Here is an 8,218-nt window from a genome sequence, read left to right as displayed (position 1 = left end):
CCAACTTCTCTTTAAAAAAGAAAAGAAGAAATGAATTGTAGACAATAACCCAGGAGGTTCTACTGCAGTTGGAATAACTATTTCCTTGGCCCACAGTGAAGGATGGGCTGGATTGTGCTAAGGGAGCCCATCAGTTTCCTTACAGAGAGTCAAAGGCCTTCTGAGAAGCCCCTGGCCCCGCCCCACTCTCTCGGTCAGGTTCTGGCAGGAAGCAAATGGCAGGCTCTGTTGAGATTTTGAAGACAATTTAATGAAGAGATGACTTGCAGAGGTATGGCCAGTGCAAAACCACCAAGAGGGAATGCTGAGCAATGGGATGATCGACAACCATAGGAAGTCTTAGCACTCCCAGGCCTCCAAAGGAGAGGGAAGGAAGCCCAGGGGGAGCTGGAGCCCTAGGGAACAGAGACCGTTATGGCTTTGCCCTGAGTTCCTTCAGCCCACATCTCAGTTTATCTGCACTAGGTGAACAGTTCCCAGCATGCTCACAGATTCCCATCTGCACCTTTCTGCTTCCCTGCCTGAGGACTTTTTCCAGATCTGGCTCGACCCTCACACAGGACAGAGCTGACATGCCCAGGATTTAAGTCCCCAGGGATGGCTCTCAAGTAATGAGGGATGGGTCTTGGTATTTAAATACTCCAGCCTCCCCATTTCTTGATTTGACACTTTCAAGGTGAATTGTACACCATTCTTCAGAGGGTCCAGTAGGATTGAGTCTCTGGTGACCACAATGGCAACTGCTCATTAATGTCCCCTCTTTTGGGTTTTCTTCCCTCTCTGTCCTATTTCTCTTCTGCACTTGTGCATCCTGGGATCATACCTCCCCTAATAGATCATCCAGCTGTTAGCTCAGCATCTACTTTTGCGAAAAAGTAACAAGCTATGGAAAGGGGGCTACTGAAGCTGTAATTGGCAGGAGAGGAGAAGATTGGTGGTGGGGGTGGGGAAGTACTCAGACTCCATTTGCTCCCATCCACCAATCTCCTATGAGTGGCCAGACCCAACCAGAAGCAAGAGTGCAAGGGAGATTGGGAAATGCAGCATGCAGGGTCAGCTTCCTGGGACCCAGGGCACATCAAAGAAGGAGGAAGGATGACCTGGAGGCAGGAAGGCAGGACAGGGCAATGGAGAATAACCAGCACAACATCTTTTGGAAAGGCTTCATCTCTTCTATGACAGGAAACAAAGGGTGCCCTGTCATCCCCTAAAGGTCCATGAGGCCCTGTGTCTTCCCGGGATAGCACTAACCTGTCCAGAATAGAAAGAATGCTTATAGGGTAGTGGGGAAGGTTTCCATCGAAGATGAGAATATTCCCCCTAGTGATGAGACTGTTTTCCTTGACTAGTTCTGGATGTAAATTCAAAGGAGAAAGTCTTCAAATGCTCAGTCATTCCCAAGATCATGGAGAGTATAAATTTACATGTGGGCCAGGCATTTTGCATAGATTAAATAGTGCTTCATATGTTTGTGTACTTACTAGCAATGATAAGATTTAAAATAATTTCAGAGCATTATTGATTTCATAGTAGCCCTTGTTGTGTATTTTCTTAACTAATGATACCAAAAGTACAACTAGCACCATATCTCCAAGAGCAATTATATTCTGGATCCAGGCCTTGGAGAGGCTGAGGAGGAGATCTGGCTGGAGCTAAAGGAGCTGATGCTCCAGGGGCTGCTCCTCATTTCTGCTAGGTGAGCCAGCACTCCCTGACAGTGAGTGGTGTCCCCAAGCCTGGTGGCCAGCACCAGCCTGTGCAGAATGAACATGTGGGCCCCTCACTTCCACCTTCCAAATCTCACCATTTTCTTATATGACCTTCCCTATCCCAGCACCAACCAGGAAGGAAATTCTGGAAAAAGTCAGCCCAGCTTAGCTAAGTTGACACAGTACGAAGCTACCACATGTTCTTGAATAGATTTTACTGGACTGAAAGTCCCCTCATGTCAAAAAAAACCTCTATCAATTGTTCCAATTCTATGCAACATCCAGTTGGATGCTTCACCTACGTAAGCACTCCACATGTTCCATTTTGAAGAAATAATTTAAATATTAGTTTTGATAGTTTGCAGTTACACACGAATATGTAAATCAAATATGGTTGTTGGCCCTCAGAGAGGTTGGAGTGATCCCCAAATTACTTATCCATTGTGTCCTCTCCTCCATAATTACTTATCCATTGTAGCTCCTCAATTGCCAAATGCGCCATTCATTTAATATCCGTCCACACTTAAGATTGCTCATGATCTAAAACCTTGTAAAAAAAAGGATTTGAGCAAAAGTGGGAAAAAATATTTAAGACCCACAGTAAAAGCCCTTGAAATTTAGAGAGGAAAAAATGATTAAAAGTAACCTGTCACAGTCCTAGCCAAGAGGCCAGTTATCATAGCAGCCTTGGTAACTGGAGGGGAGGGGAGCCAGGCGTTTTCTGCCCAGGTGGAGACACAGCCATTAGCCTCCAATAATCACAGCACCAGAGAGTTTTTCAAATCCCACTTCAAATCTCATAATCCCTGCAGTCCTTAAGTGCTGAGGATGACATCATCCTTTCCTTCATTTCAGACAGTGGTTCTCCGCTTCTGTGTTAGAGCCCACTGTCGTGGTCTAACAAGCATGTGGCTTTTAGACTGTCTATAAAAATCCAATCGCACATGGAAAAACACAATTTAAAAAATTATGATCTCTTTCTTTCCCCTTTACAAACAGATTTCATTAATTCTAGATCTAAGTAAGGGCCTAACAGTCCTATATATCCCTGAAGGATTTGTGGGGTGCTTTTTAAATAGTGCTGAAGGCATAGACTTTCCTGTGATGCAGAGAGGCTGTCACTATGTCATTACTGAAAGGCTGAGAAATGTCCGTTTTCCTGGGGTTGTATCCTAAAAAACCTATAGAAATGGAAAAAAGAAACTATAATCAAAGAGTAAGTATAGGAATGCTCAAGTCAGTGTATTGCTACAATTTGCTTGAGTTATTAAAAATTTTCTAGTTCTATTCACAGGATATTCAGGAAATAGAAGATTCTTCTTTCGTTTTCATCTTCTTTCTTTATTCTATGTCTAGGTCTGTCTATCTTTATATATCTGTCAGCATATCTATCTATATCTATGTAGTGGCAGAGTAACGTAGAAGCTCTGATTAATGTGGAGGTGTACATTCATTCCTTCATCGGACATTTCATGAGCAACTATTACGTGCCAGACACTGCTAAGTGCTGAGGATACAAGGATAAATGAGATACAACTGCTGTCCTTACCAGACTATTGGTGGGAACAGCCTTTTAAAAAGATCAATTTCAACATGCTAAGAGCAAACAGAGTCAAGTGCTGCCTGAGCACAGAGGAGGGAGCAACTCACTGCACTGGGATAACATTTCTCTTGTTTCAGAGAAGTACCCTGGTAGGAACATCTCTGAGCCATAAGACACCCTTACAGGCCCCTTTCAGTTAGTTTTGCCATGTTGAATTAATTCCATGGAATGAAGAGTTTTCTTTCTTTGCCAAAACCTACCCTTATGTCAGAGAGACAGGAGGGGAAAGAGGCAAGTACAGGGAGAGGAAAGGGGGAGGGGGACCTCAGTACATTTAAATGCCCTGGTGCTGTTAGTGAATCATTAGGTTCTTAAGAATTTTGGATGCATGAGTGCATTTGTGTGGGCACATGTGTGTGTTTAATTGTCTACTCTCGTAAAACTCCTTTCTTAGACTCTTGTCCCTCCCACTTTTGAAAAAAGAAGAAATCACGAAGGGCCTTCTTTCATTGTCCTTTTGGTAGATTAAACCATCACACTGTGATGTTCATCTGAATCATTAGGAAATCTACATTCCAAGGTCTATAAAATCCCATCCATGCTTCAGCAGGGAGGATAGAATATATAAGTTGCCAAATTTCACACTTTCTCAATTCTTGCTGAGTCTAAATTTGGACCCAAACCCAAAGAATTGGGGTCCTGTGCTCATGTATAGTTGGCAAAGGCAATTCAATTGCCTGGTTTGCGAAGAACTTCACGGTCATCAAAAGCTGTTACAGTGCCACATGGTGATGAGTTTAATGTAAATATGTCTGGAACATCTGGATCAAGTTTCCTCTCAAACAAACAGGGTTATGAAACTTTGTGAGTGAAAAATATCAGGGTTATTTCTGAACTCAGACTGTCTGAAACAATGGTTTAAGACGGGGACCCAGTGAGGCGACTCCACTGCTTCTCTCTGCACTGAGCCTATGACAAGTAAGTCTGGGGCAAAAGGGACTGACGACATGAGTTATCGTCTTTGAAGTGAAATAATGGGAGAAATTAATTCATTAAAAAACTATTGATTGAACACCTACTATGTGCCAGCCATTATGCTATGATCCGAAGTACTGCCGGGAACAAGACAGATTCACACCCTGCTCTCTGGGGCTTGCAATTTAGAGACCACTTAGAGTTAGAATACAACGTGGTGGTTGCTACAGGTGCTATGAGAGTTCAAGGCAGCTGACTGTGGATGGACCTCTTCCCTGCAATCAACTGTGCACACAATAACCAGTTTTTATTCCTAAAATACTTACTTTCATCATGTCACTTTCCTGCTTAAGAATGTTAAGTGGTTTCCAATTTCCTATCAGGCTAAGTCCAGATTTTTCTGACTTTCAACAACCTCTGTCATCTGACTCTTCTCTACATTTCCAGCTTTATTCACCACTATCCCCTTTCACCTCTGAATTCACGTAGCATTTTATAGCATTCGTTGTTCTCCTATGACGTTTGCCACTTAAAAATCTACACTTTTTTTGTCTTCATTGATATCATCTTCATTTTGTTTTATATATCAAGTACATGCAAGTTTAGAATCATGATATCTTTTTGATGTATTGAAACCTTTAATATTTTATAATGAGCCTCTTTACCACCAGTAATTCTTTTTATCTTACAGTCTACTTCATGGGATAGTTCAGTAGCTAAACTAGTTTTCTTTAGGTTTGCATTTGCTGATAGATACTTTCCATCCTTTTGCTCTCAACCTTTCTGTGTCCTTTGTGAATCTCTATAAAATAGCAATGTAGCTGGATTTCCCTTACATGTATTTACTACCAATATATGTATATCAATTGATTTCCTTTGTACTTTCTGGTTATTTGTCCTTTCCCTTCTGTGACTTTATTTTACCCTCTTTACTTGCCTTCTTTTGAATTTAGTTTATTTTCCTTTTGTTCGATTTTCTCGCCTGTACAAGTTTGGAATGATTACACAAAGTCTTTTGTTTTACTGGATACCCTAGATATTAAATGTGCAAATATATTAATTTAATAAGTATGTTTTCCCTCTTTCATGAATAATATAAGGAACTTAAAACACAACTCCAATAACATCCCCTCCTAAATTATAGTTATTTTCTTTCAATAGTTCTAGCTTTTCTTTTAGCCCAATAAAATAAGCACAATGTTTAACACATGCCCAACAGTATATCGCTTTCCATTCCTTCTTGCATTTCAGTTCTCTTTATCCTGATATAAAACCTTTAGACTTCTATGAGAGACTTTCGGTGTTAAATACTCCATTATTGTTTGTCTGAAAAGGTCCTTATTTTATCCTTATTCTTTTTTATTGTTGTAATTTATTATTATTATTTTTAGGAGGTACTGAGGATTGAACCTGGGACCTCAGACATGGAAAGCAGGCCCTCAACCATTTGAGCTATGTCTGCTCACCATCATGCTTATGCTTGATAGATAATTTTTCTGGATATAGAAATTTTAGATCGACTCATTTTTTTTCTCTGCATATTGTAAACATTAGTTACTGTCTCCTACCTGTCAACATGCTCAGCATTACTTGCTCCTTTTTATTTGATCTTTTCCTTTCCAGCTATTTTTATGACTTTCTCTATCTTTGCTGTTCCTTAGTTCATTATGATATCTCTAGATTATTTATCTTAATTGAGATTCATTGTCATCCTGAATACCAGGTTTGAGGTCTTTTAGTAATTCTAGAAATTACTGGAATTCCTATTAAACTTATGGTAGACTTTCTCACTTTATCCTCCATGTTTTTTAACTAGTTTTTTCAGATTTTCTTTTTTTCTCCTTGGACTAAATTCTGGATAATTTCTTCGAATCTCTTTTCCAGTTTTCTTATTCTCTTATCTGTATTTAATCTGCCATTTAATCCATCCACTGAATTTTTTATTTCTAGAAGTTCTGTTTCTATTATTTTCTGTTTCTTTTTTTTTTTTTTTCCTAATATGGAATGAATTTGAATCTCATCCTTGCACAGGGGTCATGCTGATCTTCTCTGTATCAGTCCAATTTTAGTATATGTGCTGCTGAAGCAAGTTCAATTCCCTAATTTTTGCTCTTATTTTCAAATCTTTCTCTTATTTCTTAAAATTTTAACTATTTTATATTCTGTATCTGATAATTTCCTGAAGTACCTGAAGCCTTTGTAGGTCTAATTCTGCTATTGTTCAAGGTGACTTCCCTTCTTGTATGTTTTGTGATTTTTCTTCATGTTCTTGGTACTTTATCTATGGTTCTGTGAAACCTGAGTTGTGGTTGACAACTCCAGAAAAAAATTGTGCTGGTTTCTGCTAGTTGCCTAGGGAATAATTACAACGCAGGACTACTTTGAATTTAATCTTCCATTCGAGGTTTTTGGACCACAGAGAGAGTATGAATTCAGGCCATAAACCCACATGAAGACTGATATCATCCAGTGCCATGTTTCCTTGACATCCCCTTCTATAGTGGAATTAGTTGTAGTTCACTCTTACTCAGAATATGAGGCTCGTTGCGATCCCAGCTTCAGGTGAAGGTTTCCTATTTGAATCCCCACCTTGGCTGGGTCCTGGACTTTATGTCCTATCTTATGTCTGAGCAGTCATCAAAACGAAAGTCCAAGGTACCAGTGTTTGACAGATAACCTCCAAGGGCTCCTTCTTTCAGTGTATTTTGGCCTCTGCAGATTCATTACTTTCCTTTAATTCAGCACATCTTTTGAAATCATTATTTAAATAAAATGTTTTATGCTTTGTCAGGAGGGTTATTCAAATTATGTAGCCATATATATATATATATTCTGATGAGATAAACTCCCTGAGGAGGGATTATCTCTTAGAAACCTTTGTATCTTGTTTTCCACAGTGTCATCCATAGTCCCTGGCACAGTGTTCTAACATAGGGATGCTCAAAATATTTATTAAATAAACACATCGATGAATAATAGGTGCGTTTTCGTTTCCTAGGCTGCTGAAAGCAGATCCTGTGAAATGGGTTGGCTTAACCATGGGAATTTATTAGCTTACAGTTTTGAGGCCGTGAAAAATGTCCAAATCAAGGGATCATCAATATGATGCTTTCTTCCCAAAGAGTGGCTGCCAGAGATCCTGGAATCCTCTGTCACATGGCAAAGCACACTGGTGTCTGCTGGTCTCCCCCTTCTCATCTGGGTTTTATTGCTTTTGGCTTTTGGCTTCCATGGCTTTCTCTCTCTCTCTCTCTCTCCATTTGTATTTCATTCCATTTATGAAGCACTCCAGTAAGAGGATTAAGACCCATCCTGAATGAGGTGTGTCACACCTTAACTGAAATAGCGTCCTCAAAAAGTCCTACTTACAATGGGGTCACATCCACAGGAGTGGATTAAATTTAAGAACATGATTTTTCTGGGTTACATGCAGCTTCAAACCACCACAAGGTGTTTAGTAAGTGCTTGCAGCTTAATTGTTTGATTTGTCAACGGGTCTATCCTGAAGTTTTCCTTCTTCTTGGGATTTGATATTTTTTTAGTTAAGAGTACAATTCTGCCTCAGCTATGTTCTACATTCCATGTAGCAGTAAAGCTTTGGAAGGTATTTCTAAACTCTGATTCTGTTCCTCAACCTGGGTTCAATTTTGTGTGTCATAAAATACCTTTGTGTCAGTCTCAGAACTGAGACTGCTGCTCAGAAATTAGGATGGGTTTTAAGAGCCATCCAGGAGAACCACCAGAGTCTTGGGGACTGCACAATCTATTCTATCCAACGTCGGAGCACTAAGGTTTTGGCAGATTTCATACACTCTGCTGGCCAATAAAATCTGTGTTCAGGGCTTGAAACATTTCTGAGCCATTTGTCTCCACATTCATTTTGTGACCCAGATTCTAAGTTCCTTTTGTTGCCCAGCTGGCAAAAGGTCTGGAGATTTAAAAATATCAGGAAAATCAAGGGTTACGAAAGCAAAAAGAAGATTTGGTGTAC

At 39.9% G+C, this 8,218-nt stretch overlaps 1 pseudogene; it reads right to left on the bottom strand.

Moving 5' to 3' along the window:
- Positions 1-6,222: 6,222 nt before the first annotated feature.
- On the bottom strand, positions 6,223-6,316 carry LOC111767240 (U6 spliceosomal RNA; annotated as a pseudogene).
- Positions 6,317-8,218: the final 1,902 nt, after the last annotated feature.

Source organism: Dasypus novemcinctus, chromosome 3, assembly GCF_030445035.2.
Source record: "Dasypus novemcinctus isolate mDasNov1 chromosome 3, mDasNov1.1.hap2, whole genome shotgun sequence".
Classification (NCBI taxonomy): Eukaryota; Metazoa; Chordata; class Mammalia; order Cingulata; family Dasypodidae; genus Dasypus; species Dasypus novemcinctus.
This window is presented reverse-complemented; position numbering and strand designations above follow the sequence as displayed.